At 38.6% G+C, this 19,681-nt stretch overlaps 1 pseudogene; it reads left to right on the top strand.

Annotated features, from left to right (window-relative positions):
• The first annotated feature begins 1,411 nt into the window (after nucleotides 1-1,411).
• On the top strand, nucleotides 1,412-17,416 carry LOC149167938 (fumarate hydratase 1, mitochondrial pseudogene; annotated as a pseudogene).
• The last annotated feature ends 2,265 nt before the right edge of the window (nucleotides 17,417-19,681 follow it).

Here is a 19,681-nt window from a genome sequence, read left to right as displayed (position 1 = left end):
GCTTTCGCGATCCTATTGCGATGTACATGGAAATGTTTTTAAGTTTGACTGACAAATCAAACTGTCTTTTACATGACCAGGCTCATTACGTGCATGACGAGCTACCAGCAATTACATCTGTGTCCTGGTGGAAGCATTCACAAGCGGCATCATTCTCAGGTTTACTTGAATGGTTGATCTGGCATTTCAGTATTACCTGATCTACTGTTTTTACAGTAAAGTAGGGTAGATTTTGTAAATAAATAAGCAGCCAAAAGGCAACATTTCGTTCTGAGTTTCATTACAGTTTTAGTGTGAAGTTTGCTGAGTTAGTTTTTCAGTCTTTTCAGTCAGTTTCAATTAATAAATGAGTCAAAATCTTGTGTGGTTGATTGAAATAATGACTCCATCGCCCAATGGATGGAAGCACTGTTTGCTCTCCCAAAGCTCTGTTGTTCTTGGCACCTCCAAAAAGCGGCAGCTGCCATCCCCATTGGAGCCAATGTTAGACTTCGTCTTGTCAGCCCGCTGCAGTCAAATTCTCCATAGTTCATTCCTTGTTATGCGCAGTCATTGATGTTATTGTGGTCCAGAAAAGAGTAATTTTAATTCTTGAGTCCATGGTTTTGTCTGCAGACTAGAGGAAGGTTCAGTAAGTTTTTATTTTTATGTCATTGTTAATAATGTGAAATTGATTCTTCTTCAAAACACTGCTTTGAAGAAGAAATCATCAGATGTATCTTTTCACCATGTAGTTCCTCAGTTGCTGATGCTGGTTCTCCTTGCCAAAGTTCGATGTTAATTATCCCTGCAAGTAGACAACAAAGAAAACTCTTTTTCTTTAAAAACCAAGAGAAGTTGAAGAAACAAAAATTGCCCCTGTAATTGTAAAAGTACTAGAAACAAGCAGAATTTCCATTTGAGATCGTGCCAAAGCTCGCGAATATTAAAGTGGCTGGAGGCACCATTAAGGGATATGGTTGCCCTGGTCTATCTATTCTTGGGAGTGCTCTTGCAATGACTGAACTTGCAAAGGGTAGATGCTAACTGTTCTACATTTATGATGGTGCATACTTGCTTGGAAATGCTCACCATTTCAATTTGTGGAAGGCAGTTGTAAGTTAGATGGCCAAAAACGATAGATCGAAACAGTACCTTTGCAGACATACTTATGGTTTTTGCCAGGAATACAATCACAAATCGAAGGGTTTATTGTGAGAAAGAGTGCTCCTGAGCTGAGGGTAGCAAAATTGGAGAATAAAATTGGACTGAAGGTGTGCGCTACCCATACAGGAGGCGCGCTACCCATATAATGGGTGCTGCACATATAACGCCCACAGCCCGTGTTAAAAATCAAGTGCGCTACGCGTATGTCGTGCGCTACGCGTTGGGTAAACACGCTATGCACTTGCAGCTCGCTACGCATTGGGTTATGCACATTGCTGCAACCGTTGAATTGAACTCAAAATTCATACCAAAATTGCGGCGACTGCAATATACATTCGAAGCTAAGAGTAATGAATTCAAGGATATCGTGAAAATTGGGCGTACTCATACCCAAGATGTGACGCTGCTAAGTCTTGGCCAAGAGTTTAGTGGTTATGCAACGCAGGTGAAATATGGCGTAGACTGTGTTATAAATGCATTACCTCATATATACCAACTTGCCCAAGGAGGAACTGCCATTGGAACCGGTCTTAATACTAAAAAGGGGTTTGACATTAAAATTGCTGCGGCTGTTGCTGAAGAAATATAGCTACCATTTCTTACCGCTGAAAACAAATTTGAAGCTCTAGCAGCACATGATGCTTTTGTTGAAACCAGTGGATCAGTGAACACTGTTGTAGTTTCTCTAATGAAGATAGCAAATGATATACGCTTCCTAGGAAGGTGTTTGTGTTGTACTCCAGATCAGTAGTATTGCCAGTGGACCTTGCTATGGACTAGGTGAACTGATATTACCTGCAAATGAACCTGGGAGCAGCATCATGCCTGGAAAGGTGAACCCGACTCAATGTGAGGCTTTGACAATGGTTTGTTCTCAGGTTATGGGAAACCATGTGGCAATTACAATAGGGGGCTCGAATGGTCATTTTGAACTTAATGTTTTCAAGCCATTGATTGCAAGTGCTCCGCTGCGTTCTCAACTTGTAAAGAAGGGGAAATTGAGGAAGGAGAGTTTGTTTCTAATTGGGATTTTGATGAAGATTACATCTGCAGATATATGTGAATCTATGGATGCAGTGAAGCACAAGGTATAGATCTAATGGTTTCCTAGTCTACGGGTAGTGATTGAACGAATACCTTCCCAGTCAAAAGTTCTGCCGCCATATCTACAACAAATGAATGCACCATTCTCCTTCAAATGTTTAGATTGCGCGTGTCACTGCAACAAATAAGCACAGTTGTCATCATGAGCTGAAATTGGCAGAATTTTAGTTTAAAGGTTGTTTTTATTAAAATGACAAATGTAACGTGGCAGTCAGAGATCGAAAGGTTAAAAATAAATCAAGACTATTTATCACAGCAGAAGAATAGGATTCAATTTCCTATTTATGACTTCAGATTTCCTAATTCGAATGACCAACACATTTCTAGAAATTTGCGGGGAAGTTGTAATTTCCAGAATGTGCAAAGTGGCATTCAAGTATTCGATGACCTATGTTTGTCTTCAGTTATGAGATCTATTCTATAGGTGTGCTTCTTTGTTGGTCATCAACAGGTTTAGGGGGAGAGTTATGGCAGAGGTGCGAGGAGAAATACAGAGTTTTATTGTACAGTTGACAGAGATTTAATTGAAAGTTTGCAGCCCTGTTTCATAAGATCCCTGTGGTAACAACTTAGCATTATGTTTTTCTCTATTTACATATGTTTCTTGTGATTTTTATTGTTTCATTCATAATCATTGCCTGTTGAATACTTTAAAGTGTGAAGGTCAGAATTCAGCGTGCTGCTCTGCCTTGGGAAAGTATTCAAGTTCTATGTTTTCCTCTGTCTGAAAAGGATTCATGAATCCATGCCCTTTTCAGCATTCTCAAACATTCTTCACATTCCATATAAATTCAAATTGAATGTTTAAGCTTTTGCCTATCTTGCCTTATGTACTAATCTGCATCTTTCATTTAATTTCCCAGCTCACGCTGTTCTTGATCCCATACAGTCCAGAAAATCCTGTCATTTATTAGAAACCTCATTCATATCTATTTACTAGCCTAAGATCAGCATTCACTATAGGTCATCTCAGCCCCTTTGAAGACATTTTGTCGAGATAGACCCGGAGAGAGCCCTCTCCTGTCCTCGTAGGGCTAGCTACGAGGCTGAGCTTGGTTTGATGTGGCCTTGAGTTTTGCCTTCCTCAGCCTGAGGCAGATTTGAGTGCTAACACCTATGTTCCTAGGAAAATAACAATGTACTGAGTAAATTCAATCACTGCATGAATTAGACATTTAACCATTTAGCTTAGGATCATCATCATCTTGAAATTGCTTTTGAAAACATCCATTAACACAGTTAATTAACAATTATGTTCTAAGAAAATGAATGACAAAACAGTAAGAAAACTAAGCAACTGTGTATTCTTATTACTTCAATCTTAATTTAGTTTGGAAATAGAGTCGTTTTTCTCCACGAAATATCTTAGAAGAACAAGGTTGCACAGTTGTGATTTATCATTATGCTATTGATTAAAAACTGAAATGAAATATCATCCTAATTTAGAAAACAAATTTGTTGAAAACAGAGTAATGGAAATTGAACTAAAAACAACAAATGAAAAACCTCCTTCAGTGTAGGGGCCCTCTGCAACTGACGTGGCTAGAATGCTAGCTAGTTAAGGATGCACTTTAAATGATCATTGGCAACACGAAATTTGTATTATGAAAAAAATGAAGTCTGAATATAGAGTATCAGCAAAAAGCCTGAACTTAACACGTAATTCCTTCTAACTTCTAACTTCTAACTTCTCTTGGTTCCATGCAACCGATATTTAAAGGAAAATAACATAATTGTTTATGAGATAAACTTGCTACAAGTGGCTAATTTGAATTAGATTTGCAACAGAACTATTAGACTCTTGATTAGCTACGAAAGAGAAAATTAAGAGTCCCACTGCAAACTAAGTAGAAGAAATATCACTACAAACTTGATATCTCCAATTTTTACCTCTGTGCCATCAAAGGATCGAGCAAAGGATTTTTTAATCTCCTTATGAAAACCATCAAATTTCTCAATGAATTTAAGCCATCCAGCTTTCTGCAACATTTCTTTGAGTTGTGGGTATCCTTCCATGTACTTTGCTCCTACCAGTTCTGATATGAAAATTATCCCCATGCCTTCTACTACGCAGAATTCTCAACCTTCAGATTTACCCTTCCCGGTATTATGAAATGAATTAGCTGTGAATATGGTGAAAGGAACTACAGGTTTCTATGAAATAAATAGATGGTAGGGGCTTTAGAGAAACTAGACAAGTATGTCATGTCGTAGTCATGACTGTTAATAATCAACAAGGGAGTTAATTATGGACCATTATGTGACAAAATATGGAGGATGTGGCGGATATGTAGTATGATGGAGATTGCAATCAAATCAAATGATGATTCGTCAAGGAAACATATGAATATCCATATTATATATGCTTTATGTTTTAACCTTTCTATTTAAAATAAATTTTTGCAATTTACCTTTTAGAACTTAACCTTTTTGTTTGATGTTTTCTTTGGTGTTGATCCGTAGGTACCCTTTTAGCATATTGTTCGTCAAAACAAGATTATTCAATTTCCTCCAATCATCATTTGTTTGTAAGGTGTATAATTATGCCAGAGCTATTGAATAAGATATGGCTTCAGAAGAAAATTAGCTACAGAATGGAATCAGCTACAGAACATGATAAGAAATGAAGTATGGCTATGGAACATGAATGTGAAATGAAATGGAAATGGAATATGACAGTGAAATAGAATGAAAGTGGAGTGAGATGGAATGAAACTATAAAATAAAATGAAAATGGGATGAGATGGAATGAGACTGTAAAATGAAATGAATTTGCATATTATGAAATGCAAATGAATGTAGCTTTATGTCACTACCTATTATAGAAAGGAAATGGAACATATAGGATGTCAGAAATCTATGATTTTCACCCTGTATTTTCTGTATAAGTATGCCAATTAATGATTGGTTTTCATACTTATACATTTTATTATTATTATTATTTTATGTTTTTTTTTATGATATATATATATATATATATATAGGAAAAATAAAAGCTAAGTTAGTGGAGAAGAAGAATTCTTCTTCACCAACTTCATTTTAGTGTTATCTTGGAAAATCTTGATAAAATCCTCTCTTGAAATTGGCTTATGATATATCTTCAACCGATGACCATTCACAAGAAGAGGTACCTTTCTTTCATCTATTGTCCTTATTCTCACTGCTCCATTATTAAAGATTTCTTCAATCATATATGGCCCAAGCCAATGAATCTGAAACTTTCCTTGAAAATCTTTGAATTTTGAATCAAAAAAAAGTGCCCAATCCCCTGCTTGAAAATTCTTCTCCTTGATATACTTATCATGCCAATTAGCCCTTGTTGTTGGACTATACTGGTTCTTTGAACTGCATCTTGCTTGATTTCATCAAGCTCATTGAGTTTCTCCAATCTATGTTTTTGTGCTTCTGATAAATCCAGTCCCAATTGGACTGCCATCTTGAAGGTTCTAATTTGAAACTCTATAGGGAATAGGACTTACTTCCCATAAACAAGCGCATAGGGAGTATGTCCTGTTGTGTTCCTCCATGTAGTTTTCTAGGCCCATAAGGCTTCAAGAAGCCTTTCTTCCCAATCTCTTCTGTGTAGATGTACAGTCTTAGTGAGAATTCCTTCAATCACCTTATTGGTAGATTCAACTTCCCATTTTCTTGTGGATGATAAGGAGTATACTTTTTGTGTTTGATCTTGTAATCTTCCACAAGATTTTCCACCGTTTTAGATGTAAATTGAGATCCTTGATATATCGCAATTTCTTTAGGAACACCAAAACGAGTGAAGATGTCCTCAAAAAGAAAATTAACTATAGATTTTTCATTAGAAAAAGGTAATGCTTTAGCCTCTACCTATTTAGTGACATAATCAGTGCATACCAAAATATACTTCTTTTTTTTATATGGAGGATTAATTGGTCCAAAAAAATTCAAGGCCCATTTTTCAAAAGGTTCAATGAGTACCTGAGTTTGTTGTGGCATTTCATCTGAAGGAGCAAGTTTTCCTACCCTTTGGAAGCTATCACACCTTTTGAAATATTCTTTGGCATCTCTGAAGATGGAGGGCCAATAATATCCTAAATGAAGGTTTTTATAAGTTGTCCTCTTGTTAGCAAAGTGTCCACCACAAGGTTCATCATGACATGCCTTAAGAATTTCATGCATTTCATCTTCTCGAACATATCTTCTGATCATGAGATCTTGACCTATTTTATACAATTCATTAGTAATCCATGAGTAACTTGCACTTGTTTGAATGATTTTTCTCTTCTCCTTAGGAAACAAATGTGAAGGTAGTTTTCTTGTGACTAAGTAATTGGAAATATCTTCAAACCAAGGGATCTGAGTAGTTACTGCAAAAAGATATTCATAAAATTTTTTATCTTCAACTGGAGTGCCATCTTTGATATTTTGATCTCTATACAAGAAATCAACAACTGTGTTTTGTTTTCCAGATCTATCTAGAACAACGATGTTGAATTCTTGCAGGAGTAGCAACCATATTGTAACTTTGCCATTAGTAATAGGTTTATTCATTATGTACCTAATTGCAGAGTGATCTATATGAACAAAGGTTTCATAGTCTGTTATGTAATGTCTGAACTTGTTGATAGCATGAACAACAACTAAGAATTCCTTTTTAGTTACAGTGTAATTTAACTCAATGGGAGTCAAATTCTTGCTTGTGTAATAGATGGCATAGGGGATCAAATATTTTTGTCCTAATACAACTCCCAGAGCTGTATCTGAAGCATCTGTTGAAATGTGAAAAGGTAGTTTCCAATTTTGACCTCTTAAGATGGGTGCTTCAGAATTTTTTTCTTTTAAAGTCTCAAATGCCAACTAGAAATCAGGATTCTAATTGAATTCACAATATTTGGTGAGTAATTTGAAGAGTGGGGATGCTAGTTTAGTGAAATTTTCTATAAACCTTTTATAGTATCCTGTGAATCCTAGAAAACTTCTAACATCCTTTTGACAACTTAGAATTGATAGTTTAGAGATAACTTCAACTTTAGATTTATCAACTTTAATTCCATCTCCTGAAATGTGATGCCCTAAAAAAATCCCTTCTATAAACATCATAAAACATTTTTTCATGGCTTAGTGAAAGGTTTGCTTCCTTATATCTTTTAAGGACTTTTTCCAAATTTTCTAAACTTCTTCAAATGTATTTCCATAAACTGTAAAGTCATCCATATACACCTCTACACAATCATGTATTAGATCAGAAAAAATTCCTAGTACTACTCTTTGGAATGTTGCAGGTGCATTGCACAATCCAAAAGGAAGTACTCGGTAGGCATAAGTTCCCCATGGACAGGTGAATGTGGTTTTATCTTGATCTTCAGGTGCTACCTGAATTTGATTGTAACCACTAAAACCATCTAAAAATGAGAAATACTTCTTACTTGCTAATGTATTTAACACTTGATCTATAAAGGGAAAAGGAAAATGATCTTTTAGGGTAGATTTATTCAATTCTTGATAATCAATACATACCCTCCATTTACCATTATTTTTAGGCACAATCACTAGAGGAAAAACCCACTGGCTGTCTAAAATTGGGTAAATGAAGTTTACATTCAACAATTTTTGCAACTCCTCTTTCACAATTTCCCTAAGATTTGGATTCATCCTTCTTTGAGGTTGTATGATAGGTTTACAATTTTCCTTAATGTAGATGTAATGTATACAAGCCTTAGGACTAATTCCTTTCATGTCAGTGTATTCCCATGCATATGCAGAAGAATGTTCTTGTAATGTTTTGATTAGCTTTTCCTGTTGTAATTTTTCCAAGTTATTGTTTATGTTCAATGTTTTCCCTAGAAAGATTTCAACTATAGAGCTACCAAATTCTTCCAGAGAATAAAGAGAAATTTACCTATATGACAAATATTCAATATTTGATTTTTTCTGGAAATTGATCATGCTCATATTCTGGAGATGATTCAAAATTTTCCATTATATTTAAGATTTGACAATCTTCACTATTGGTTGAAATAGTAAAGAGATGCTGAATATCATTTTCATCATCAATCCATTCTTTGTCATCTATCTCTGTGATTGTTCTTGCTAGAGGATATAGAGTGAATTTCTTAGTTGAGTTACCATCAGAGATATACATATCACCAGATCTACAACTAATGAAAGCATCAACTGTAGCCAGCCAAGGTCTTCCTAATATAAGTGGATGTCCTCCTAGATTGTTCTTAGGGGTTAAGATCATAAAATCAACAAGGTACTCCCAAGAGTCTAAGGACACTGAAATATCTTCTAACACACCATCTGGTTTGATTATAGATCTATCTGCCAATTGCAGTAATGTAGGTGTATAAAGAAGATTAGGAAGCTTGAGTTGTTCCATGGTTTGTTTTCTCATGATGTTTATTGTTTCTCCTAAATCAATCAATGTATTCGGAATTTCAACTCCATTGTTATGTGTTTATACAACTGGACTTCCTGGATCTACATATTTTTGTATAAAAAAATTTCCCACCATTATGTTTGCTATTTTTCCTGCCAGCTGAATTCTTTTTATTTCTTTTATTTTTCTTCCTGGTTTCTTCATGCTCAACTCCTTTATTGTTTTAGCTAGAATTGGAATCTCCTTAATGGCTTGTAACAAAGGGATTTTGATACAGACATTTTTCAATTCATCTAGAAAATCATAATTAGGCAACATAATATGCTTTCTACCCCTCTATCAACTTGTAATCTTTCAGGAAAAGGAGGTGTAGAAGTAGATACTGGTGGTTGCTCTATGATAGGAGTTGAGTTTATTGGTTCTTTCTGTTTTTCATTTTCAGTATTCTGGTTTTGAAGAGATGTTCCTTCAAAAATTTTATTTGGCTGTAGAGAATCTTCCTCAGAATTGTCTTGTTCTTGAATAACTACAAAAATCTTTTTCTTTTCTAATATACTACCAAATCTTAGTTGGACATCATTGAAATCTAGAGGAGTGATCATATAAGTTGGAAATTGTTGTCCTTCCACCATATAGCTATTTTGAGGATTTTTATTGTTGGGGTTTGGTAATGGTTGGGTAGGTAACTGATTTAGTCTCTGTGGGAATGGCAGTGAAAGTTGAGGATTTTGGGTTTGAAGTTGGGGATGTTGATTTTGTTGAGGAATTTGTTGGGGAGGATAGTTTGGATATGATGGAGGATATTGATGGTATTGATAGAATATTCCATAGGGATTTTGCATTCCTTGAGCCCAAGGTTGATATTGAGATTGAGATTGAGGCCAAGGTTGCTGCCAAAAATTCCAACATGGTGGGGGCTGAATATGCATTTGGTTGTTAAAACCCTGGTTTTGTGGCCCCTACTAAGGTCTTCTAGACACAAAGCAAAGATATTCTGTTGGATTTGAAATTGTTTCCTCTTGAAAACAGCCTTAAGATCAGGAATTGAAGGACAACTCTTGGTCTCATGGTTTTATGAACAAATCACACAAGTCTCTATGATTTTTGCATCCAAAGGGCATTCTCTTAAAGCATGCTTCTTTCTGCATTTGGGATAGAAAATAGCTAAAGCATCAGTCTCAGCTTTCTGCTTGTTTTGTAACTTAAGGGTGTCTATCTGTTCACTAAGGCTCCCTAGAATATCTGTTTTAAATTCATCAAGCATGTTTCCAATTTCTGCCCTACTCACTAATCCAGTTGCAGATTTATTCACTCTAGCAAGAGAAGGATCTCTTGGACCTTTCCCAGTTTTGGATTTTCCTCTTGAGAGATGAACACATAATTCTCCAATGTCATTTAATGGGAGTTGAGAGATATCTCCCTTCCCCATCATGTTAAGGATGTCTATCCACTCATCTCTAATGGCTTTTAATAAAAGAGCTTTTAAAGTATCTTGATCTAAGTTTTCCATTTTTGCTTTTTTTAAGTTATATTTGAATCTTTCAATTAAATCCTCCAAATTTGCATCCTCTCTTTGCATTATTTTAAATACTTCATCTTTGTGATTGATAGGCATGCAATAATCCAAATACATGTCCAAAATTTATCTCTTCATGTCATTCCATGTTCTAATAGACTAAGTGATCAATCCCATGAACCATTTTAAAGTAGCTCCTTTTAATGTTGAAGGAAACAATTTAAGTTTTTGAGAGTCTTGTAAATAATCATAAGTTCTACAGAAGACTTCAAATTCAAATAAAAAGTTTTTCGGATCTTCACTTTTTAATCAATGAACATTTGGGAGGAGAAAAGGTGAGATATTTTTCATTGTGGAAACTGTTTCTTCATCAACTATAGGGAATCCAAAAGAATTATAAACTTTCCTATTTCCTCTACCTTCTCCATCATTTCCTCTACCTCTTCCTCCTCCAAATAGTGAAAACTCTCCATTTAGGACTCCCTCTCCTTCTTCTTCTCTTCCCGCTATTATAGATTCTTCAGAGTTAATATAAGATTCAACCTACAAGGTTAATTGCTCTTCCTCTGGTTCCTCTATCAATGGTATGTGGAAGAAAGGCTCTACTTCTCCCTCTCCACTAGGAATTTCTAATTCTTCAGCTAAAATATTTTCCCCTGTAGAGGTGAAAAAGGCTACTCCTTTTGTTGGAGATCCAAGATTTTCTTCCTCTAGGATGGCCTTAGTAGATGAAGTATGAGATCCTCTTAATTGGATTTCTGACCTAGGAATTTCAGGAATTCTATGGCTAGTGAAATGTGGAATATGAGTTTGAGATGGAGGTGTATCTCTTCTTAGTCTTGGTGGAGTAAGTGGTGTTGTAGGAATTAAACTCCTACCTCTAGCTATGAATCTACCCCTAGAGTCTCTTTCTCTACGCATATCATTTTTTAGATGTAAGAGATGAGGTTACCTAATTACACTTCCCCAACAATGGCGCCAAAATGTTTAGTCAATTTAGTGTCCTAAATTGCTTGCATAAATTATCAATCGAGGTTTGTAAGTTGATGAAGTGTGGTGCACTATATGTGCTTAGTTAACCTTTTTCTTACTTCATTGTTTTGTATTTTATGTTTTTTTAGGGGGTTTTCTATTCTGTGATGTCTAAGAATGTACAACCTGAAACTATTAGAAAATTTAAGTGAATCTAATGAATTTTAAAGGAAAGGAAATGTTCCTATCTAATTTCCTAAAAATGGACCAAGAACTGTTGGCTAGTTAGAACCTAAAAAAAAGAGCATCTATCTTATCTTATCATTAGTCCTAATCCATGGATCTAATTCTTAAAACCAAGAATGAAATTGATGCAGAAGGTAACTCAGTAATTGCATTCATTAAACATTCAACCATTCAATTTTGGAATATGATTAAATCAATCTCCTTGAAATGATTATTGGGAATATCAGTGATGCAACTAAGTGAGGATCTGAAAGCAAAAAGGTAAAAGCATGTAAAACTAACTGTAAACAACTAATGTATTTTTGACTTTCTCCAACATTCAAATGTGAAGCATTACCCTCTTGAAGTGTTGTGCAAGAAATCAATTATACCTTAGTTCCTAAGTTCCTAGGAAAATAACAATGTACTGAGTAAATTCAATCACTGTATGAATTAGACATTTAACCATTTAGTTTAGGATCATCATCATCTTGAAATGGCTTTTGAAAACATCCATTAACACAGTTAATTGACAATTATGTTCTAAGAAAATGAATGACAAAACAGTAAGAAAACTAAGCAATTGTGTATTCTTATTACTTCAATCTTAATTCAGTTTGGAAACAGAGTCGTTTTTCTCCACGAAATATCTTAGAAGAACAAGGTTGCACAGTTGTGATTTATCATTATGCTATTGATTAAAAACTGAAATGAAATATCATCCTAATTTAGAAAATAGATTTGCTGAAAACAGAGTAATGGAAATTGAACTAAAAAAAACAAATGAAAAACCTCCTTCAGTGTAGGGGCCCTCTGCAACTGACATGGCTAGAATGCTAGCTGGTTAAGGATCCACTTTAAACGATCACTGGCAATACGAAATTTGTATTATGAAAAAAATGAAGTCTAAATACAGAGTATCAACAAAAATCCTAAACTTAACACGTAATTCCTTCTAACTTCTAACTTCTCTCAGTTCCATGCAACCGATATTTAAAGGAAAATAACATAACTGTTTATGAGATAAACTTGCTACAGGTGGCTAATTTGAATTAAATTTAACATGATTGTTTATGAGATAAACTTGCTACAGGTGGCTAATTCGAATTGCAATAGGATTGTTTAAACTTTTGATTAGCTACAGGTGGCTAATTCGAATTAGATTTGCAACATAACTATTAGACTCTTGATTAGCTACGAAAGAGCAAATCAAGAGTCCTACTACTTTTGGATAACGTACTTTGACTCCATCTTTGACCATGACCTTAGGCTTTCTTTTCCATCAATCTAGACCGAGTGAATAGGATAGAATCCATGTGGAGATGATTCTAGAAATGCCCATGTGGCCCAATTCTTCATTTGACACCTGGAACCTGCCAAACCATGAGAGTAGTTATGGAATCCATAGTTAGCTATAGAATAGGTTGCGTTTTGTAGCCAATTTACAAAAATATATTCAAATAGCAAGAACATGAAAATATAATATGGCAATCATTTTAATGCTTTCCTTAAGACAAAACCTACCATTTATCATTGATTGGGTCTATAATCTTACGAGAAAGTGAGGGAAAAGGGTGAGAAAAAATGTTAAGGAGAGGGTAATTCTGAGGTTCAACAGAAGGCCTAAGTTGGTGTTCTCTCTGATTCAATTACACATGGAAAATCAAAATTATATCCTCCTAGTTGGACGTTTAGATGATGTAGAGGTTGACATAACATGGGTAAAGACTTATTTTGACTTCGAGGTAATAGATATTATGGGAGACAAAGACCCTTATCCGACATTGCTACAAATAAATTAGGCATTTGAAGACTATGCAATAACTGATCTGAAGAGGGAGACAATGACCTTTGAAGTGGAAGGAGTTAGGGTGATCCAGCCCCTGGAACCCTACTAGGGTTGAGGTCCACTGAGCCGATGGATGACATAGAAGGACCAATTATACTGGCTGATGGTGGGGAAAAGGGAAAACTACATTAACCCTAGAGCTGGAGTATTGATCAATCGGAGAAGTGTTCAAAGATCTGAAGTTGGATCTGAGGCTACATGGGATGACTGGAAGCAAGGCAAACATGAAATCAACACCAGTCATTGTGCCACGATCCACCGTATCCACTGGGTTGGTACCGAGCTACAAGAATTTCCTATTTTTAATGGCATGGGTTATGTTACTAATTTTGTTAATGAAGTTGATTCATGTTAGGGCCTTCGTTTAATTTTGATAGATTTTGACCAGTTTTGACTAATCGAAGGGCGGAAAAGAGACAGATGGCAGAAACAGTTGGGTGGCGGAATGAACAATTATGGAGGAGTGGTGGCAAGGTGGCAGCGGAAAGCAAAGGCAAATGAGGAGGCAGGAAGGCGCAGAAGTAGCCAAGGGAGAAAATAGTCGAGTGAGAACTAGCAGTCCCAGCAGCCGAGAAGGACATAAAAGGGGAAGACCAGAGAGGAAAAATGTTGTTCTTGAACCCGCTAGCAAAAGAAGGAGTTAGTTGCAGGCGAAGGGATACACAATTGCAGAGGATGAATGATAGAGTGTTGGGATCCGAGGGACTTGGTTGCGGAACTGATATGAACTTGAGCGACTGAGCCGGGTACTTTATGTAATGTTTATGGCGAATGCTGGATCATAATGTAATATTTTATGTTAAGTTTAATATAAGACAGAGCCAATGTTGGTTGTGACTTCTGATGTATTTTGCCTCATGCTTAGTGAGTCTATTAAAATTTTGAATAGTCTATCAGTTGCATATGGATGGTAATTCATAGATTGATTCAAGGATGTTGTTATCTTTGTGTTCTCTATAATGGATATATGTGTATGATTCAAGGATGTTGTTATCTCTATTTCCCGTATAATGGATATGTGTGTGTGTGATCAATTGTGCCCGATTGATACTCCTTCGACCCCATGTTGAACCCTTCTCCCTTTTTGTCGTAGTGCACCTTGGGTGAGACTCCTTTCCCTTCGAGGTAAGGTGAAAATTCTAGCGTTGTCTTAGACTACAGCAGACCACTGTTGGCCTCCTATGCCCGAACCCAGGGTCTTTTCCCTGATGACTCTTTCGAGCCAACAAATGGTTCCATTGCTAGGACCCGAAGTTGAGAGAACTGGTTCAGAATATGGTGTCAAGGGTATTTAAAAGAGAAATCAGAGACTGGTGGAATCATAAAGTAGATCAATTTGTGGCAGAGAAAGCTGCTCGCAGGGATTAACCGATCGGCAAGGTAAGTGAGGGGATTTTATACGATGATGGCATTAATGACCAGTATGAAATTTTCCAGTACAAGTTCCCCAAGGAACTATACAATTGGTTGAGAGAGCTAAAGAGGCAGAGTCAGTTAGGTGGATCGGAAACAGTTTGCCATGGTTGGACTCCATTTGATATTGCATTATTACAACAGCTGGATAATGATCGAACGAGAGCAGTCGATTTCTGGGTGAAGACTACGGTGGAAGGGTATGTGGTCGAGTTTACTGCGGAGAGATACTAGTCTTTCTCAAAGGTAGAAGTTGCTTTTGGCTTTGGGCTGAGGAGGGAGTTAATAAGAGAAGTCCCAATGTGGATTAAGATGTTTATGGTAGAGGAAGGAATGCTACCTTTACCCACTATTGGGATGGAGGCATAAAACCCTAGTACCAAGGGAAGGAATTAGAGGGGGAAATGCTGCCTACAGAGGGATAGGGATGCTGCGAGGGGATGGATGCGGAAGGATTGAAAAGAGCTAGGGATGTTAGAGCACAGAGGAGGGTGCTACTAGCAGACAAGTGGCAGGCAAGAGTGGCTCAAGCTCTAGGGAAGAGAAGGAGGGGGCCCCACCAAATAGGAGTGGTGATGGGAAAACCTTGAGTTGAAGAGGAGGGAGAAGACGGTGCTAGGCAACCCGAGTGCAGGAGAGAGGGATGTTGGAGCCAGGAAAATGAAGAAGGATGTTTCCTGCAGGTTGCAGAACTAGGATCACAACAGGAAACTGAAGGAGGACCATCTCGGAAGGTTGTGGAAGTAGAATCGCAACATGGAACAGATGAGGGACCTTCCCTGCAGGTTGCAGAAGTAGAATCGTGAGATCAAAAACCATATCGGCATGAGGAAAGAGATGACGATAATGTGGGCGATGGGATGAGGAGGTTATTTGATGAGGAAGAAGCATCCATCAAAATTTAGTACCGCCAACCCCGAAACATAAGTGGCGTTTTCCCCAACCTTCCCCTGGTACCTTATCACAAACCAGAGGAATTTGTCATTAGCTTAGCCAAGGCAGCGCGAGTATATAGTGCATGGGAGAAATGCAGGGCCTGTCTCAATATTGGAAGAAATACAAGAACCGGCTATAATAGTAACTTGGGACTACAGGGATCCCAACAGCTGGGAAGCAAAGGTTGTGTGTTTTTAGCCCATACTCAGAGCAATATGGCGGGGTCATTTACTACATACCCGACATTTGTAGGAAGGGGGAACGAGGATGTGGAGCAACACTAGTACCTCTGTGAAGCCATCTGGTAACGTCCAGGCAGTGGAATTCCAGACCACGCTAAGAGAATGGGCTCTACATTGGTTCATAAAGTGGGTAGAGTAGAACCAGAATCCCACAATAGATGATATTAAGAGGGGATTTGTGCAGGAATTCAAGGTGTCGTAGATAGACTAGCAGGGGTTATCAGAGCTATGGGAAATTAAGCAGAGGGAGGGTGAGATGGCTTGGGAGCTCATGTAAAGGTTTAAGGATGCCATCGCCAAGTTGAGTTACACCCTAGACCCAAACCACCAACGGAACTAGTTTATCAAGGCACTCTTTCCTTTAACCAGAACACCGCTGACACAACAGAAGATAAGAGCCCTGCAGGATGCATTGGAGAAAGCATACTGAATAGAAGCAATGGTAGGATACCCCAATGAATACTGGGGAGGCACAAGTCTGCAAGATCTGGCGATCACATGCCTGCAGAGCCAAATCACGAACTTGACTAAGAAGCTAAGGGATCTCTAGCCTGTACGACTAGCCAGGCCCAATGTTTGGTGCACCCATTTCCTGGTGGAAGGGCATGTTGTGACAGAATGCCCACGGTTATGGGGATTTATTCATTGGGGGGGGTCGCAGGGTCGTCAGGGGCCCCTCCCACTGCAAGGGTTGTGACAGTCAGAGCACAAGGACCCTTCCCAGGAAGGAATAACCAGGACTTCTGCGAGATCTGTAGGGCATATGGACACCTGCCGCGGATGTGCCCAATTCTGCAAAAATACTCTAATGTCCCCAATAAAAACTAATATGAGTTCTACGCATCGACAACTCATCACACCAATCAGTACCAAGTGCTGGACGCTCTAGTAGAAAGATTGGACATATCCATGTTCAGGGTCAATGAAGCGAGTCGAGGGGGGTGAGGAGGAAATGGACGTGGAGGAAGAATGGGAGGAAGAAGGCCCTTAAGGTGTTACAACTACAACCAGGAAGGACATGTCACAAGAGAATTCCCACTCTTGAGAAGACCCTGGTGTTCACAGTGCAGAGTTAACACCCATGCGATGGAGTACTGCCCAGAGCTCATTGCGAAGTGGGAAGAGAGAACCCAACAACAGGGGACCAACTTGGTGAATTCTGAGCCTCGGACTGATGATGACTTCCCCACGACCATTATCAATACAATCACCTGAGGAGGGAAGACGATAGGGGAGGACCTCTATGCCGAGGACACCCCTTGATCGTTAAAGCGACGTCATCGCTAAGGGCATATCCGTCCGAGGGCCAAAGACAGTTTTATCAAGAAGCAGCCAAATTGTTTGAGGGAATGACCGAAAATAGGGACACCCAAAGACCGCAAGTCCACGTGCCTAATCACACCTAGCCTATTGGGGAGTGGTTTAAATTGTTCTTGAAAATTTTTGAGGATGAGGCCATGCTGAAGGAATTGCGGAAAAGCTTAAAGGCCGCAGTATCCATGGAGGAAGGGGGAGCGGGAAAACCGTGTGCAACCTTGCCGGAGAAAGCCTCCAGGAGAGTGAAGCGTAATAAGAAAAGGAGCGGGAAGGAGTTTCAGATCAATGCGCAAGTGGAAGGGTTCCAGATAAGGGACACCATGCTAGATTTAGGGTAGAATGTAAACATCCTACCCAGGAAGACTTGGGAGGTAATGGGGAAGCCACAGCTGAAGTACTCGTCAATTTAATTAGGAATGGAAAATCATTATTGCATATTGCCCATAGGGAGATTGGTAAATGTAGAGGTGGATCTAGTAGGGGTGAAAATGCACACTAAGTTCGAAGTATTTGACATTATGGGGGATAAAGACCCACATCCAACACTCTTGGGGATTGATTGGGCATATGAAAACTACATTGTCATATATTTGAAGAAGGAGCTGATGATTTTTGAAGCAAATGGGCTAAGGGTGATCCAACCATTAGACCCCTACCAAGGACCTAGGTTTACAGAGCCAACAGATGACAGGGATGAACCAGGGGTGTTAGACCAACTATATACACTCACAACAGGGAAAAGGGAGGACTATGTTAGCTAGAGAAGAATTCAAAGCTCGGAAACTGGTTCAGAATCTACATGGGATGCATGGCAGTAGGGTGGATACAAACTGACAACTCGATGATGTGAAATGATAAGCCGAGTAAACTAGGGAGACATGGGAATGGACGACTACCCTAAGTACTATGGCCTTGAGCCGGTAGATCATTTTTAGACAGGGTGGACCAGGACATACCAGAAGACCAAAGGATTCCCTTTCTAGACATCATGCTTATGGCAACGCTAGAAAGATGGTGGAAGGCGCACTGCAAAGTATTAAAATACTGGAGGGACGCTAAGCAAGCAATGAAGGAGAGGTTTGGCAGGGAGGCAGATCTGCCACAGGATGAAGGGAAATACATGGGGAATTCAAGTCCCAAGAAGCACATCAAAGACTGCACAACTAGCTGGGAAAGTTAGGGACTGCCAAGGAATCGGTGGGCACATGTGTTTATACATACCCTCAACACTATCCCCCAAGCTTGGTATATCCAAGAGGAGCTACGACGACAGATGGCTAGTTGGGGTACCTTGGAGGCACAGTTCAATGGAAATTTTTCATTCAAGGGCAATGAGGCACAAATGAAAAAGGTACTCCAGGTAGTAAAAGGGGTTATTTTCACCTCATAGATGTTAGTTGAAGGGGGGCACAAGGGAAACTTTCTGTAATGCTTGTACAATATGGAATTGTCAGGATTTGTGACCTACGACAAAATAGATGCAGAACTGGAGGAGGACGGATTGGAGGGGCTGAGACACTTGGCCTTTGAAGAAACGGAAGGGGAAAGAGGTATTTGGGAGAACCCTTCAATGGAAGGTGCCCATCTCCTACTAGTGAAGCTGAGAAAACAGAATGTGGGGACGGAAGATAAGCCCAAGATAGCATTGGTGGGAGACTACTGGGACAAACAAACCACCAAAGAAATTTTTGACTTATTGCAAGAATACCAGGACCTGTTCCCAGCTTCAGTGGCAGAACTCAAGGGGATAAAAGGTAACCTGGGAGAAATGAAAATTGTTCTGAAACTAGGCACCCAGCTAGTAAAGCACAGACCATACCAACTGAACCCAAGGGTAAAAGAGAAAGTTAAAAGGGAAATTGACAAAATGTTGGATGCAGGAATCATATTTCTGGTAGATGAAGCTGACTAGATAAGCCCCATAGTTATTTAGAACAAGAAAGATGCAACCGAAATTAGGGTATGCGTCAACTACAGAAGCCTGAACAATGCATGCGTGCATGACCCATTCCCCACGTCATTCAGCAATGAAGTCCTAGACAATGTTGTGGGGAATGAAGCATAATCATTCACAGATGGGTTCTCAGGTTACCATCAGGTCCGAATAGCTAAAGAGGACAAAAGGAAAACAACTTTCACGACTGAGTGGGGGTCGTACGCATACAATGTAATGCCATTTGGATTAAAGAATGTGCCAACAGTCTTCTCAAGGATTGTAATAGCTGCATTCTGGGATTATATTCATAAGTTCCTAGAAGTTTACATGGACGACTGGACAATATACAGCCTATTGAAGAAGCATACCAACTTATTGAGAGTGATGTTCGAGAGGTGCAGACAGTTGCAAATTTCCTTAAATCTAAAAAAAAGTATTTTCACAGTTCCCTTTGGAAGTCTACTAGGCCATATCATCTGGAAAGATGGAGTCTGTGTGGACCCCACCAAGGTTGCAGCAATTTTCCACATGGAACCACTACGCAACGTGAAACAACTAAGAGAAACTCTGGGCCACACGGAGTACTACAGATGATTCATCAGGAACTACGCAGCCATAACAGCCCTGATAGAAAAAGGAAGACGGAAGAGTTCATCTGAACTGCGGA

Source organism: Pinus tabuliformis, chromosome 5_1, assembly GCF_031772625.1.
Source record: "Pinus tabuliformis cultivar Carrire ecotype Pingquan chromosome 5_1, CPIR1, whole genome shotgun sequence".
Classification (NCBI taxonomy): domain Eukaryota; kingdom Viridiplantae; phylum Streptophyta; class Pinopsida; order Pinales; family Pinaceae; genus Pinus; species Pinus tabuliformis.
The sequence above is the reverse complement of the archived record's forward strand: the minus strand, read 5'-3'. Positions and strand labels throughout refer to the sequence as shown.